Here is a 17,418-nt window from a genome sequence, read left to right on the forward strand (position 1 = left end):
GGAGGCAGCTGGGAGGGAGGAACCTCCTTCTCCAGTGTTTTTGGGGGCTGCACTCATTGGATGAGGACCATTCTGATGTCCTTGGAGCCTCTCAGCCTGCCTCGACTAAGGCAAGTCTGCCTACTTGCGAGTAAACGCAGCCACGTGGCTTCGTTTCCGGCTCAGACTCACAGATGGGAGGGGGGAGCTTCTCGGGTGTTTTGGGGGGCTGCATTCATTGGATCGGGACCATTCTGGTGTCATTGGATTCCTCTCAGCCTGCCCTTTCTGATGGACTATGGCAAGTATGCCTACTCACGAGTAAACTTTCCACAGGGCTCCATGCATTTTTCCTTCCAGTGTTTTGGCCATAACGTTTGAAGGAAAGGAGTGATTTCAATTCCGTTTTTTGCACTGCACTCCTCCAGCCATTCCAGATCCAACAATGTATGGCACGATGCGGTAGCTCCTAACCACGCAAAGTCCTCCCCCAGGGCACATCACCACCCCCAGCCCGTCACCTGGTGCGACCCGCACCCCCCGCACCTCCTAGCAACGCCAGTGACAATATTAGTACCTTGTCAGTGTGCTGTGAAACAAAAAAGATTGAAAATCACTGCTAACTACTACACCACACATATACACATGGCTTGCAAACTCCTCAGGTCTCTAGCTGTTAAATGACAGCGCCACATGACAAGGAATGAACTTCGAACTCTGCAAAGCATTTGAAGGAAGGTGACTGCACTTGTGAAAACTTGGAATGGGAGAACGTCACCCACAGGGCATCCTTGGAGCAAGAGGATCCATTGCAAGAGGTCAGCTCCCCCACCAGCCTTTTTGTCTGTGAAATCTCTCCCTATTCAATCTAACACAGCGGCTTCACACAATTAGATCAAAAGGGGGAGATATAAAGAGGCTCTGGGGGCAAAATCTGAGATAGCTATAACAATTGCCTTCACTGCCTCCAAATGTTCCCAAATAATCTACTCTACTGTATAGTGGCAATACAGAAAATAGATATTTGGAAAGCTCTATGGTACAGTGTAAAACCTCATAACCTCTTGAAAAATACTTGGAATTTCCAGCACATCACACAGCACCAGACTATATATCTTGCTTCATCAACTTCGCTTCCTTCACCTTCATGAAAAAAATGTGAAAATTGCTCAAGGGAAAAGAGAGTTTCTTATATAAGTGTTCAAGGAGACTTCGGAATGCTGAGGTCTGCCTTTCAAATTGACTGTTTACCAATTTAGAGTTTACACTTAGAGCATTCACCATCACAAAAGGTAACCTTTCCTCAGTTCTCATGAAGGTTATCTCCTCTGTTGTGCAGAGGAAGGTGTTTAGTTCCTTTTATTACTGATGGCAACGCCTGTTGTACAACAACTACTACTAGTAGTAGTACTACTAGTGGTCACCCACAAGGAATCAGCTTCATCCCATCGGGTTCTAATCAAGAAAATAATTCCTGAAAACAATTAATTGTATTCAGGACCAGCTTTCAGAAATAGCACTTTTTTGACCAGTAAAGCAAAGCAGAAGCTGAAAGACGCTTCCTATTTCTGTAGAAATAAGGCTTTGTGCTGTGGAAGACAGAGGCATCTCTGTGGCCAGTGGTGCCTTGAAACAAAATGAAGTGTGGGAAATGCCTGTGGGATTTCTCAATGGGAGAAGCAAGCTGACTCCCAGGGTCCCGAGTGAAAAAACAAAGGCTCTAATTGTAACAGTAAACAGAGGTGCATGTCGCCACCCAATTTCAATGGGCATAATATCCTGCTTTGTTTGATCCAACGTCCATCATATTCTCTCCGCTCTGTCATCTGATCGCCACAGAGCTGAATAGGATAGACATGCCATTTGGCTTTAGAGATGGATAGACCAATTAATTTCAGCCTTCACTTAAAAAAAAAAAAAAAAAAGGAAAGCGAGCAGATAGTCAGCCAATACACAAGTGGAAGCTTCAGTGGCACACAATAAACAGAACACATCCTTAGGTTGGTGAACAGAAGAGCTTTATAAATGATGAATGTCAGTACTGAATGGTTGGACCCGCACACACGCGCAGACAGAGCCATGTTTGCCACTTCACTTCTCACCACAGTCTTCATTGTATCCTTTTGTCTGTGCAGCCAAAGTGACCTCTAAACCTTGCAAACAGCTTGGAGAGATTTTTCCCTCCTTTTTCTGTGTCGACTATTATCCTTTCATCTTGAAAGGTCAGGGTATCAGTTGAAGAAATATACCACTTAGCTCTGAGTGTTCTCTCTGTTTGAAGTGATTTGCCTGTTTGTTTTATAAATGGGACTCTGCTCACAAACAAATTGAAAATTAGTTTGTCACCTTTTTTACCACTGCCACTACCCAGCTGGGAGCTCTTCAGTTGCTCTCCCATAAGTAGACCGGCCTAATTCTGAGACAGGTTGAGTGATGTCCATCGAATGCAGACAGTTTAGTGACTTGGCTCTCTTAGGGGGCATTTTCTGTGAACAGGGTTGCTGCAAAATGGGAATAAATGTACAGCCTGCGTGGCAGGAGGTGGGAATGGGCATCTGTATGTAAAGATTAGCATTCGCTAACCGTTTGAAATGACTCGATTTCCAAAGCACAGCTGGATATTTCATGGATCAGACAAGTCAGAAGAAGCAATGCTCTTAATAATATTGCTGCCCAGGAGCAAGGATGAAAGACATTTTGAAAAGTCAAATCACACTGAACCCTGATGTGACAATCAGGCTGGCACCCCAAGATTAAACGCATTTACTTAAATGCCAGCCCAGGTTGCTAGGCTCAGTAGGAGATCATACCCTTCTATCATAAATAAAGCAAACAAACATCTTTTGAGAAAATGCACTGGTGAACCAAATAGTAACTCAGGGTCAGTTTAAAGCATGTGGCAAACACAGGCATGGGAACCTTACATTAAATCATAAGGAAACATTTACATCACCTGTACGTGCTTTCATTCTTGCAGGTTTCATACCACATTCATCAGGCAAGTGCAGCTTGAACTGGTGGAGGAAATTACTTCTTCTCTGCTCTGCAACTGAAATGGAGGATGTGTTGTCTGTAGCTTCAGAACCCTAAGCAAGTCCACATGGACTTGCACCAGCGATATCGCTGGTGCAGATCCAAGTATACCCAGCATGCCAGCACAGGCTTTCCCCAGGGCAAGGGAACAAATGTTTCTTTACCCCAAGGCGGACTCCAGAGGCCAAAACTCCCCCATGGGATGCAGTGGGTGCCACATTGGTGACACTGTATCACCGCACGAGGACTTACAGTCAATTACACTGTTTGTCTCGTGCAAAGTCAAATCAACAACATGCTTAGTGATGGTCTCCGCGGGCGAGGGCATTGGTCTCTCTAAGTCATGATTATGCACGCTGGCTCGCCAAGGTTTCAGACAAGGGTCTTCCCCAATGTAACATGGACATTAATTTTTAATTACATTTATATCCTGCTTTTCTTCCATGTTGAAGCTCAAAGCAGTGTTCATGGGTTCCCAAGGACTGAAATTGGCTTTTCTGCATGCAAAGCATGAGGTATGGTTTCTCCTCATGATTCAAACTGTTACAATTGCCTCACAGCATCTTACTTCAGTCTAAAGTAAGTATACACAAGACCCACAGGGGGCATTTCAGTTTTGGTTCCATTTTCCTGGCCTTGAGCAGGAGATATCTAACTGTTCTTTTCAAGCTAACTGTCCTTTTCAATTTTAGACAATTCTGGGGGTTTTCTTCCAGTACTTTGAATAGCGGACTCTGATTAAAGAGTATGTATATGCATTCATATTACACTCCCAATCAAACGGAATCATGGCTTTTATGAAATACTGTTAAAGCCGCATACGCCATCATTTTTGTACCTGTGCCTTTCAATTGCAAAAATAAGGTGGTTTGATGCAGAATGATTTAAAAAACACACATGAGGACATAGATGGTTTAGCTTTCATACATACTTACTTGCAAGAATACAGAAGGTTTTGAAGAAGCTGATGAAAATATTAGAGAATGCAGATGTCATGTACATATAGAATACTTGTACACGTAAGGATGAATCATAAGCAGTGCCAGCAGCCCAGAGGTGGTCCTGGGTACCTCAGGGTTGCTGAGTTCTGAGGGATCCACAAGGTGTAGCAACGGGCTCTGCTGAGGTCAGCCCCTGCCAGTCAGACCCAGCCCACAGGCCTCAGCTAGGTTGTTGGGCAAAGGGGGTTTCACCACCCCAATCCTTCTCCCTAATTGTGGCTGTGACTCACGAGCTTGCTGGCTTTCTCACCAGAGTTCCACCACTGCCCCTCATCATTGGCTGGGCTGGGCCTTATATGTGAGAAACCAGGCCCCAGCCCCACTTCTTCCCCTTCTTAAGCCCTCTGAGGCTGGTCACGGGACTCTGCCCCCTCCCATCCCCCATTGCCTTGTCCTGGCCTGCTCCTGACACCTGCAGCTTGAGCGGCTGTTCTCCAGGCTCAGACTGATCCCCCAAGGCCGGGTCTCCAATGGGGTTGTGCCTCAGGCTGCCCTGCTCCCTGGGTCAGGTCATCCCAGTGCAAGGGGCAAACCCCAGGCCATTGGCATGGCCACCTAGGGCCACTCTCACAGGTGCATTACTGGCTTGGCTGTCTGCCCAAGGCTGGCGTCTTAGTGGGACTACGCCTTCAGCGGCCTTCTCCTTTGGTGTCTCAAGAGAAAAAAGGAGTGTGAGAAGGAGGGGAGGAAGGAAATAGTTAAGGACCACACTTCCTGCAAGAACTATGGAGAGGACAGGTAGATGGTCACAGGTGACTGGATGCCCTCCAGAATCCTGCAGGCAACATTGCCTCTAAATTCCAAGATCCCGAAGGTGCTGGACAATTGGAGTTTTACTGTATCTATCACTTATAGGTACCTCTTCATACACATTTAATATCTCTTTTAAGGGACCTCTTTTCCTATTCCCTGCTTAACAGTGCAGCACAAAAACTGCCCATTAGATTCAATCACATGTCATATATCTGCCTGTCTTGTCCTTCACAAATTGACATATTTCACTGCTAATGTCCTTGCCTGTATGTTGCAAAGACTTCTCAAACTAAGTTAGGAATCTGTATGGCAATTATGAGCATTCTCACTGAGCAAATAGAATATAAACACGTCTGTTCCCAAGAGGCTTGTAATGTCAGTGGATGCCCTCACACTGATCACGTCACATCTGTGCCCCTTATCCTATTGTCCCCTGGAAACTGTAGTTTCCTACACTAGCCGTGACAGGGAACAGATTTGAAATTCAATATACCCCCTCAACTAAAACAAACGTACCCAGGCAGGGAGAAGAGATTTGTTATAGCAAACATATAATGCCATGTCTGCAAGAATTCATCTAGAAAATTGACTCAAATAGAGAGAAGATACTCAACAAATAAAGGATGTTTGCTCAAATGGTCTGGTCACACAGTTCTTTGCAGCAATGATGGGAGTATCATCTTGAGTCAGGATTACATTGCATATTTCTGCATGTGCTTCTAAAAGCAGATGGCTTGTTGTTAGCTACCCTGATAGTCCCTGCAGTGGGATGGAAGGGCAGCATTCAAATATTTTAAGTAAATAAATGATAGCTTCCTGGCAAGAGTGGAGAGCTTCATGAGAGTTTCATCAAGAGTATGGAGATGAGGGTAAGGATAAGAGATATGCATTCAAATGAGTGCTTTTGACTGATGCATTTTAGTGTGAGTAATTGTATGGGGAGAGCACAAAATGCCCCCCTGTGATCACACCCCCTTCCCCGGTTATTTATAGTTTTTTTGTAAGCTTCAACATAAAGTCAGTTGAAATATTTTCAGAACTATAGGACATGGGAAATTGGAATACTCACCACAGCAGAGGCTAGGTCAAAGAGCCCCATTATGGTCCTGCTGCAGTGTTGAGCCATTTCACATCCCTTCCCCCACACTGTTGGTTAAACAAGACCCAATCCTATCCAACAAGGGCCCAATCCTATCCAACTTTCCAACACTGGTGCAGCCTCAGTGCAGACCCAAGGTAAGGAAACAATGGTTTCCATACCCTGAGGAGGCTTCTGTGACTGCCCAACCACCACAGGATGCAGCGTACACCCATTGGCACAGCTGCACTGGCACTGGAAAATTGGATAGGATTGGGCCCTAACAGCCCAAACCTAACAGGATCTGCAGACGGTGGAGCAAGCATTCTTCTAGGGGCGACTGTGGTATGGCAGTTGCAAAACAGCCTACACTGCACAAAGCAGTTTGCTGTTGGAGCACAAATAGGGAGGCTGCAGTGGCCTCACCCACAGTAGCAACCTGAGACCAGCCCCCTCACCCAGGTAAGTCAGGGGAGGAGTCAGGATAGGGCAGGACAAGGGCAGATTGGATTCTGGAAGAGGGCAGTTTCGGCAACAGCAGCATCTGACAAATACTAACCCCCTTACTCAGTGATGGGATTCAAATAAATTAACAGGTTCTATGTCCTAATGAGCAATTAGCAACTCAGCTTCAATTGTCTGCAGCAAAGGAAGTTGAAAGACTATGGCTGCACTCCTATACTGTACTGTACAGTACACACTTTCCTGGGAGTAAGTCCCATTGAACATGGGACTTACTTCTGAGTAGACAGTCATAGGTTTGCACTGTAACTTTAACCAAGTTACTGTAACTTTAACCCAATGTTTAAATCCAAATTGCAAGGCTGCAATTCTTTCCTCTATAGTCATACTTACAGGCCTCTGGCCACTAGTTTCCAAGGAGGATAAACATGCGGCTGAAATGCACACTTCAAATGGACATTTTTTCTTGAATTCTCAAGGCAGTTGTATAATGAAATCAGGAAGGCACCAAGAAGGGAGGTGGGAACTGCCAGGGCTCCAGGTTACCAACCTCTGGAGACACCACAGCAGCATAGCACCTTCACATCTGCACAAGCCAACTTGCTGCACTGGGCTTTGAGCTGGGCCACCTTCCTTCTCAGTGGGAACTTGGTGATTTTTACCAGAGCAGTCAATCCTCTCAAGGATCTGGTTCACTTTTAGTGGTGAACATCTGGTCAGCAAAAGTGCACTGAGCACATAGTCTGACACCTCATCATCAACCAAAAGCAACAACAGCATAGTAACATCTTTACATCTCCCCTTCTTTTTTTGTTCTATTACAGCATTCCTCAGCATCTGCCTCTTGCCTGCTGTACCATTTTGCATGGCCCACCTCTGGGAAGTACAACTGGAAGTAACTGGAATGACTTTATCACCAGTTATTTCCATACTAAGAGGCCAGACATGATGCAAGAAACCACAGTAAGAGGCTCAGGCTACAATCCTATCCACTTTTTCCTGGTAGTAAGTCCCATTGACTATAATGGAACTTACTTCTGAGTAGACATGCCTAGGATTGGGCTCCCAGGGTAGATGGGAGGGCTTTTTTGAGTGCAAGAAAAGCAGAACTGAGCCTCCTACCACTGTTTGTTGCATCGCACTGCTGGTCTCACTGTCAGGCAGTGGAGGTGGGAGGGTCCTGCCATGAGTACCACTGGACACCACCTCAAGTACCACTGGTGGTATGAGTACTACTGGTTGAGAATAACCTAAAGGAACTTTTCTGCTAGAGAAGGAGCAAATGCTAACTGTACCATCCTCAGCACACTTACCTGGGAATAGCAGCCCAATCCTATGCAAGCCTACACAGGAGTAAATCACATTATATAGTCAATTGGGCTTGCTTCTCAGGTGTGAGTAGGACTGCAGCCTAAGGGCTATCCAACTTTCCAGAGCCAATGCAGCCACACTGCAGTCCCGAGGTAAGGGAACAAACATTCCCTTGTCACAAGGAGACCTCCAGGACTTGGTGCTGGAAAGTTACAGTTAAGAGGACCCAATCCTATCCAATTTTCCAGTGCCAGTGCAGCTGTACCAATAGGGCATGAACTGCATCCTGTGGTGGGGGGCAGGGAACATTTGTTCCCTTACCTCAGGGCTCCATTGTGACTGCACAGATGCTAGAAGAAAGCCTCACTGAGCACAATAGGACTTACTTCTGAGTAGACATGCATAGGCTTGTCCCCTAAGGCTGCAATCCTACTTCCACTTTCCTGGGAATAAGCCCCATTGGCTATAATGAGATTTACTTCTGAGTAGATATGCATAGGATTCTGGAGGATAGCAAATGTCACGCCTATCTTTAAAAAGGGAAAGAGGGGGGACCCGGGAAACTATAGGCCGGTCAGCCTAACATCCATACCATGTAAGATGGTGGAATGCCTCATCAAAGATAGGATCTCAAAACACATAGACAAACAGGCCTTGCTGAGGGAGAGTCAGCATGGCTTCTGTAAGGGTAAGTCTTGCCTCACGAACATTATAGAATTCTTTGAAAAGGTCAACAGGCATGTGGATGTGGGAGAACCCGTGGACATTATATATCTGGACTTTCAGAAGGCGTTTGACACGGTCCCTCACCAAAGGCTACTGAAAAAAGTCCACAGTCAGGGAATTAGAGGACAGGTCCTCTCATGGATTGAGAACTGGTTGGAGGCCAGGAAGCAGAGAGTGGGTGTCAATGGGCAATTTTCTCAATGGAGAGAGGTGAAAAGCGGTGTGCCCCAAGGATCTGCTCTGGGACCGGTGCTTTTCAACCTTTTCATAAATGACCTGGAGACAGGGTTGAGCAGTGAGGTGGCAATGTTTGCAGTTGACACCAAACTTTTCCGAGTGGTGACGACCAGAAGTGATTGTGAGGAGCTCCAGGAAGATCTCTCCAGACTGGCAGAATGGGCAGCAAAATGGCAGATGCGCTTCAATGTCAGTAAGTGTAAAGTCATGCACATTGGGGCAAAAAATCAAAACTTCACCTATAGGCTGATGGGTTCTGAGCTGTCTGTGACAGATCAGGAGAGAGATTTTGGGGTGGTGGTGGACAGGTCGATGAAAGTGTCGACCCAATGTGCGGTGGCAGTGAAGAAGGCCAATTCTATGCTTGGGATCATTAGGAAGGGTATTGAGAACAAAATGGCTAATATTATCTGGTCGCCGCATCTCAAAAAAGACATAGTGGAAATGGAAAAGGTGCAAAAGAGAGTGACTAAGATGATTACGGGGCTGGGGCACCTTCCTTATGAGGAAAGGCTACGGCGTTTGGGCCTCTTCAGCCTAGAAAAGAGACGCCTGAGGGGGGACATGATTGAGATATACAAAATTATGCAGGGGATGGACAGAGTGGATAGAGAGATGCTCTTTACATTCTCACATAACACCAGAACCAGGGGACATCCGCTAAAATTGAGTGTTGGGAGGGTTAGAACAGACAAAAGAAAATATTTCTTTACTCAGCGTGTGGTTGGTCTGTGGAACTCCTTGCCACAGGATGTGGTGCTGGCGTCTAGCCTGGACGCCTTTAAAAGGGGATTGGACAAGTTTCTGGAGGAAAAATCCATTATGGGTTACAAGCCATGATGTGTATGTGCAACCTCCTGATTTTAGAAATGGGTTATGTCAGAATGCCAGATGCAAGGGAGGACACCAGGATGAGGTCTCTTGTTATCTGGTGTGCTCCCTGGGGCATTTGGTGGGCCGCTGTGAGATACAGGAAGCTGGACTAGATGGGCCTATGGCCTGATCCAGCGGGGCTGTTCTTATGTTCTTATGGTCAAAGGCTGCAATCCTATCCACACTTTCCTGGGAGTAAGACCAATTGAACTCTTTAGGTGGGAACTGCTCCGGCGCCCTCCTCTTTGTCCCGCCTGTGCCCCCGACCCACCGGGAGAGCTGAGCCCAAGGAGCCTCCAGGCGGAGGAGCAGTCTACTCGCCAGTCGGCCAGCTCAGCCAGGGAGAGGAGGCACGGGGCGGGCAGCTGGGTTGCTTCTCTCGCCCTCGTCAGCAGGCTGCATCTGCGGGCGCGCCTGCCGTTCGCGCCCTTTTGCAGGAGCTGTGAAAGCGAGCTCGCAAGGGCTGGTGAGTGGCAGCCGCGTCACGGAAGACTCCAGTTGGCCGCGTCTGGCTCGCCCCTTCAGCCCCAGCAGCCTCGGCACCCGCTGGGAGCGACCCGCTTTCCCCCAGGATGGGTTGGCCCCGCATGGCTGCTGCCCCCAGGAGGGTTAGCCCTGACATTTCAAGGTGCAAGCTCCCTGGCCAGCAAACGGTTCTTAGAACCAACAGCTGGATTAGGTAGGGGTTCTATAGAATAGGTGAGAACCTGCTGAATCCCACCACTGCCCTTACTCGACCCAGTCAGGGTCCGCACGATTTCTCTGCCACAGATCCAAGTACACTCCTCCATGCCAAGGGATCAGGCCACCCCCACCCTGCAGGATGCGCTGTGAATTGTTTGACGCAACTGCATCAGCTTGGCATAAGCACGGGATTGGACTGATAATCACAAAGATGAGAAGCACTCATCTGCAAGCACGTCTAGTTTGACACTAATGGCTCAATCCTTTCCAGGCTGGGCAACAGTGGAATGTGTGTTTTCCTCTGGTGCTGACTGCCATAAAGTGCCATTAAAAGGCACTCTGGCAATGCACAAACCCATCTGCTGCTGGAGTGCCAGCTGGAAGGCTGGAGCCTTTCTGCACACTCTGGAGCAGCTGGAAGAAGCCACTGATGGATATAAGGTGGTGGTGGAGGAGGTTGGACAGGGTGGCAAGAGGGCAGAATGAGTGGTGGAAAGCTGAATGAGGTGCCAGAATGGGGGGTGACAGGGGCAGGGGATGGGTGGATCAGGTCTGGGAAGGGGGTGGGTTCAGTAGCAGCAGACTTGAGCCAGTGCTTTCACTGGCACAGGCCCAAGTAGACTCCCTGCTCTGCAGAGGTTTACCCATGGGTAAGGAAATGTCTGTTCCTTTACCTAGAGGAGATCTCTACAACTATCCCACCCCCACCCCCCACTGGATGCAACAGTAGCCATTTCAGCACCACTGCAGGAAAGAATAGGATTGGGCTGTAAGAATAAAAGACAGGCCTGCACGCAACTACAAAGCAACCTGCAAACGGTCTACATAGGTGCAGAATCATGTTGTATATTCTGAACTGGAGAAGACCTTCTGGGAGAAGTGGATTTCCGCTAAGCATCATGAGCTTGACAAATTCCTCATCCAATCAAGGTAATTGTGAACTTTGGCTACGTTTCTCCCAGTGTTCAGCTTTGCTAAGACGCTTTCCACAGGGCGGAATATCTGAATAACAAGAGCATGGCCATTCATTATCTCACAGTGACAAGCACTTAAGTCATTCTGATGGCATAGCCATGTTCTAAGTTGTTAAGGTGCATCACCTCACCTGCAAAGTATCATTTACAGGAAGGTGAATCTATTCTTCAAAGTCAGTATCCCCCCCCCCCCCCAAATTCAAGAAGCTCAGCAGGTATCCTCTTCAAGGAAAAATGAATCATCACCACTGCTTTATCTCTTTGGTTGGTACACCATGCTTCACAACACTGGCAATTACCCACAGCTAACTGTAATGATACCATGCATTTAACATTGCACACGCGAAGAAAAGAGCCCACTCATCAAAACACCCCTACGAGTATTGCCAAAAATTGCAACTCCTCGGAACTGATCATTTAGGGTATGTTGCTGGCAGAACGAAAGAATAAAGGATTTTGGATCAATTGAAGCACTGCTTGACTCACGGCTACAGGGAGAAGTGATGGATTTCACCATAGACAAAGTTATCCTGCAGAATGCGAGACAAATGGGCACCGTTTCCAGAGGCAGCCTGTTTATAGTCAAGAAGACTAATGACGTCTCGATGAAGGAAGAACATTTTCTTGTTTCCAAAGATTTTTTTGTTAAAAAGGGAAAGTAATGGGCAGTTGATTTTCAGTTCTGCCATTTATAAGCTGTTGATTTACTACTCATTAACGTTCACATCTGCTGCTCTGTTTTACCAAGATGTGGAAGATTTACCTTGTTGTTTATTCTCTTGCAGATTGAAAGCTGGTGTGTTCAAAGAATAATGGATGATTTCACCTCTGAACCCTTGCTTCGGTTTCAGAGTCATCACAAAGTCTGGAGAAGGACTTCCGAATGTCCCCCAGCATCATCACCCATGGGAATAATGCGTAGAATTGAAAACAGTGACGACTATCTGTGTCCATGAAAAGGGTTCCTATTCACTTCAACAAGAGAGAAATAGACCGGGTGTGTACATGAAATTGTTTTACAAGCACTGGGTCAGTGCCATTGCCTGAAATCCTGCACATCAGAGGTGTCCATACTATTTAAGAGGAGGGCCATATCATCTCTCTGACACTGTGTGGAGGGCTGGGGAAAAAAATTAATTTACATTTCAAATTTGAATAAATTTACATAAATGAATATATTACAGATGGAATTTACATGAATGAATAAAGGTCTTGCAATAGCTCAAGGCCTATAAAAGGCCTTGCACAAAGCAAGGCCAGGCTTTCCTTTGCTGCCACTGCTGCAACACAGACTTGAAACAGCAAGCAATGGAAGGAGCCCTCATACCACAGCTCATGCGAGAGGTAAAATAGTTGACTGTCACTCTGAGAGCAGTTGCGTCAGGCCAGTGTGGGCTCCAGCAAGTCTCCGGAGGACCAGAGGCTCATTGAAGTCTGGGGGCTCCCCATGGGCTGGATTGGGAGTCCTCAGGAGCCACAAGTGGCCCCGCGGCTGGGGTTTGGGCACCCCTGCTGCACATGGAAGATACAACATAAGAACATAAGAAAAGCCCAGCTGGATCAGGCCAAAAGCTCATCTAGTCCAGCCTCCTGTATCTCACAGTGGCCCACCAGATGCCTGAGGGAGCACACAAGACAACTGGAGACATGCGTCCTGGAGCCCTCCCTCACATCTGGCATTCTGAGGTAACCCACCTCTAAAATCAGGAGGTTGTACATACCCCTCACGGCTTATAACCTGTGATGGACTTTTCCTCCAGAAATTGGTCCAATCTCCTTTTAAAGGCATCTAGGCGAGATGCCATCAGCACATCCTGTGGCAAGGATTCCACAGACCAACCACACACTGAGTAAATAAATATTTTCTTTTGTCCTAACTCTCCCAACACTCAATTTTAGTGTGTGTCTCTTGGTTCTGGTTACCCTTTCAATATGGAATTGCAGCCAAGTGCAGTTCCCTGATGAATGTATGTGCATGAGACATGTATGTTGAATTCACACTTCATATTTTTACTTGTACACATGGGTCAGCTGTACTGCTGGAACTCATGTTCTGGAGGTGCAGTGCGGTTTACAGCAGTCGCAAAATGCAATGCAATATAGAGTGGAGCCTGGCCACCACTGCCAAGAGTAATGGGCGGCAGCCAGGCAACAATTGCTTCTGTGGGAAGCCTGGTATGGGAGTGGGTGGGATGGGCTGAGGGTGGGCAGAGCGGGATGGTGACCAGAGTGGGGATGGGAGTTGGTCAAGAGTAGGAAGGGGTAGATATTGGTGGCGGCAGTTCTGATTATTCACTTATCCTACCCCCCTTCCAGGTCTTGATCCACCTATCTGGATCCACCTGGATTTGTACCAGCAAAATTACTGGTGATGGTCTGGGTAGACCAGTGTTTCTCAACACTTGTCCTCTGCTGTACTTCACATGGTCCACCTATTCAAATTACCATCAGAAGTAACTGGTGATGACATCATTGCCAGTTACTTCTAGGTTGGGAGGCCAGGTGTGACATGACAAACACCAGTAAGAGGGTTTTTTGAGCGTGGAAAAGCATGCTTTGAAGCCTCCTACTACTGTATGCTGTGTTTTGTTGTGTTTCCTGCCAGGTGGCAGGTGTCCAGGAGTCCTGCAAGTACCACCAGATAGCACCTCAAGTACCACTGGTGGTAACTGAACCACTGGTTGAGAAAAACTGGGGTGGATCCATCAGGGCAGTAGAGGCTTACCCCAAAGCAAGGGAACAAATTTGTTCCCTTACCTGAAGGAGACCTTCGAGACCCCCCCCCCCCATGCAGCACACACTCCTGCTGTGTGGTTGTATCAATGGTGGGGGGTGGGGTCGGTACAATTGCACTCTTAAAATATATTACATGTACACTTGAAGGTCAATGTGTGAAGTAGAATCAACATTTTTTGGTCTTCTTTTGCAATTTGTACAAATGTTAAGTTCAGGTATGACTCTTCAAGTCAGCCTCGCATTAAATGCTGATTAAAATTCAGATTAACTTTGGTGGCGATGCTGTGCAGAATGAGTAAGAGGCCATGGTTCACTTATTCAGAGTAGCTCTATCATCTTGGAGCAAGTAATAGGTAGCTGGAGGATTCTGCCATAGAATAGCAGCCTCTGAGGTATTTAAATGCACATTCTGGGCCGTGTGTCATATTCTCGGAAAGATGCTAAAGAGAAAAGTGATAAGAAATTGAAGGTAGAAACAATGCAGGCAGATGGTGCCTGAGTAATTTAGTGTGTCATATATTTGTAAACAAATGGTGTAAATTCAAAAAGAAAAACTACAAATTGATCTTTAAGACATCTGGTTTTAAAAAGTCTGAGTACGTTCAACTCACAGTAAATTAATGGAAAATAAGCTTGGGATAGATAAAATTACCACCCCGTGCTATTAATGCAGCCTAATCTCGTGCTTTCTAAATATCAGGGACAGTATTTTGTCTAACTCAAGTTTGTTTTCCATTAATTTAATGTGAGTTTAATGCTCTCAGATTTGTCTGTTTATTATAAATGATATATACAGTAGTCTCAAGAAAAAGTAAACGCACTTTATAGAATCAAATTTACTATGGTATAATTCACACATACACTATAAGGGGAGCCCTCTTTAACTGCAGGTTCCGAATCTGTGGATCTGACTCAGCGTGGGTTCTGAGTCTGCACTGGAGTGCATCACCTGATCTCCCAGATGTAACCAGAGGCACCTACTGGTTTCTTCCAGGAGGCTTTATGAGACCCGAGGAAGTTGTTTGCAGCCTCCCCGAGCCTCACAAGGCCTCAGAAGACCTTCCAGAGGTCTTAGAAAGGCGCTTCCAGTTTTTGCAAAAACCGAAAGTGACTTTCTAAGGCCTCTGGGAGACCTTTTGAGGCCTTAGAGATCTTTCTGGAGATATTCACAATCTGCACTCATTTGTACCACCCTGAATAGCGTCATCTAAATTTTAGCCACCTCACTGTTTACGCCTAACTCCAGATAACTTATCTTCAAGTTAAAAAGCACAAGTTCCAAGACAGATCTTTATGGGACCCAGATTGCTCCTTCACTCCACTATGGAAATTGTCAATTATTTCTACTCATTGCTTCCTCTTTTATAACTAGTAACCAGTTCATGAAAAACATGTCCTCTTATCCTGTCACTGCTAAGTTTACTCAAGGGCCTTTTGTGAGGGACTTTGTCTAAAGTTTTTAAAAAATACAAGTATATAATGTTGACTGGACCATCTCTGTCTACATGCCTGTTGACACTCACCAAAAGCTCTAGAAGGCTAGTGAGGCAGGACTTTGCAGAAATGATGCCATCAGTAAGGCTTATTCTTGTATGCATCATTGTTCTTTTATTATGTTTTTTACCAGTTTACCTTATGTTTTCCACCAGTTTACCTGGAACAGGCATAAACTGACCAGTTAGTAATTTCTTGGTTACCTTTAGATCTCTTTTTAACATATCACTGTTACATTGGCTACTTTCCAATCCTCTGACATGGAACCTGATGGAATTGTTATAAGATCAGCAAGGGCACATCTGAGTTCTTTAAGAATTTTCCCTGAGAAGGCAGCCTAACATGCCCGGAGCAGGGCAACGTGGTGATGCAGTGACATGACCTTCCTGAGTCATCACATTGCCCCATGCCTGTGCGCTACCCCTCCATTTTGCAGCCAAACAGACCATTGGGAGGGCAGGTGGGCACAAATTCAGGCAACGGGTACACCCCCACAGAGAGGCCAGGAAGCACCTGGAGAGCCATGGGTGGGGAAGTGCACTGCAACAACTGCTCACTGCCATGGTAAGTCCAAGTCTGGCGTCCCCCCCTAAGTAGCTCCCCGGGCAAATGCCTCAACTTGCCACACCTTAGATATACTCCTATAAGAAGGGGATGTCAGGTATGGGTTGTGAAGACAAATGCAAATCATTTGTTCAGCTTCCCTGCCATCTCTATATCCTCTGTAAGTTTTAGTTTTGTTTCCTCATTAGCTAACCATCCAACTGCCTCCAAGGTAATGCTTTTTAACATGCACAGATGGAGGGGGAATCATGTGCATGTACCCAGTATCATGGCCAATGGCACGATTGCCTAATTCAGAGGTGAAAGGAAAAAGAGATGAGGGTAAAGGTGCACAATTGTTTTCAAAAGTGCTCAAATACAATAAGAAAAAAGGGGGGATTCAAATTGGGCCTAACTGAAGTAGCTCACATGCACTTAATCTAGAAATTCTACTGCTAATAGTGATACCAAATGCAGCTCTGGGGAAAGTAGAAGATGGAAAGATGGAGGGGGAAGAGAGATGAACTCCTTAGAAGGAGCAGAGTAGAATGTAGGGGGAGAAGGGATGTAGGGAGAATAGATGGGCTTCCATGAAACCCAAAGCATAATTCCAGACAAGGCTGGATTTCAACTCCAGACAATATGTGCCCTGTATTAAGATGTACTAAGAGTACTAGTGAAAGAGGGATCTGAAGGCCTTAGGGATGGATCTCAACAAGTGGGAAACCCTGGCCTCTGAGCGGCCCGCTTGGAGGCAGGCTGTGCAGCATGGCCTTTCCCAGTTTGAAGAGACACTTTGCCAACAGTCTGAGGCTAAGAGGCAAAGAAGGAAGGCCCATAGCCAGGGAGACAGACCAGGGACAGACTGCACTTGCTCCCTGTGTGGAAGGGATTGTCACTCCCGGATTGGCCTTTTCAGCCACACTAGACGCTGTGCCAGAACCACCTTTCAGAGCGCGATACCATAGTCTTTCGAGACTGAAGGTTGCCAATACAAATAAGAGTACTAAGATGTAACAGAGACTTTTTTCGGGTCTTGATTATATAGTTTGAAAGAAAGAAAGGAATGACATTCAGTTATAAACCACTGTCCCTGCAATCATTTTGCGATATGGGTACTCATCTTCCATGTAATTTTCTGTCAAGCTGGGCAAATCACTAAGACAACAGCTTGTTTTCAATCAGCACTATTACATGCATCTGACACAATTGATAGTTTGTCTTCATTAGCTATTTAATTTTGTTCAGGCTTTTCAACCAGCAGAAGAAAAACTAATGTGAACTGAGGTTCATAGAACTGATCCGTTTTCAACAAATAACTAGTCAATCAGTTTCTTGACCAACACACACTGTGACTCTCAGTGATTCTTAGGTCTACCTGCATTCCCATTTCTGGTTGATTAAATATCTTCTTGTACAAATTACAGAAATCACATACTGAGGCAATCTGCCTTTGAAAATGCAACGCTTCTGATAAATACTCCAGCTAGGTATCTTTAAGTCTGTGCAGAAGGAAATGGGCTCTAAGCATGTG

The sequence above is a fragment of the Tiliqua scincoides genome, chromosome 1 (assembly GCF_035046505.1).
Source record: "Tiliqua scincoides isolate rTilSci1 chromosome 1, rTilSci1.hap2, whole genome shotgun sequence".
In the NCBI taxonomy this organism is placed as follows: domain Eukaryota; kingdom Metazoa; phylum Chordata; class Lepidosauria; order Squamata; family Scincidae; genus Tiliqua; species Tiliqua scincoides.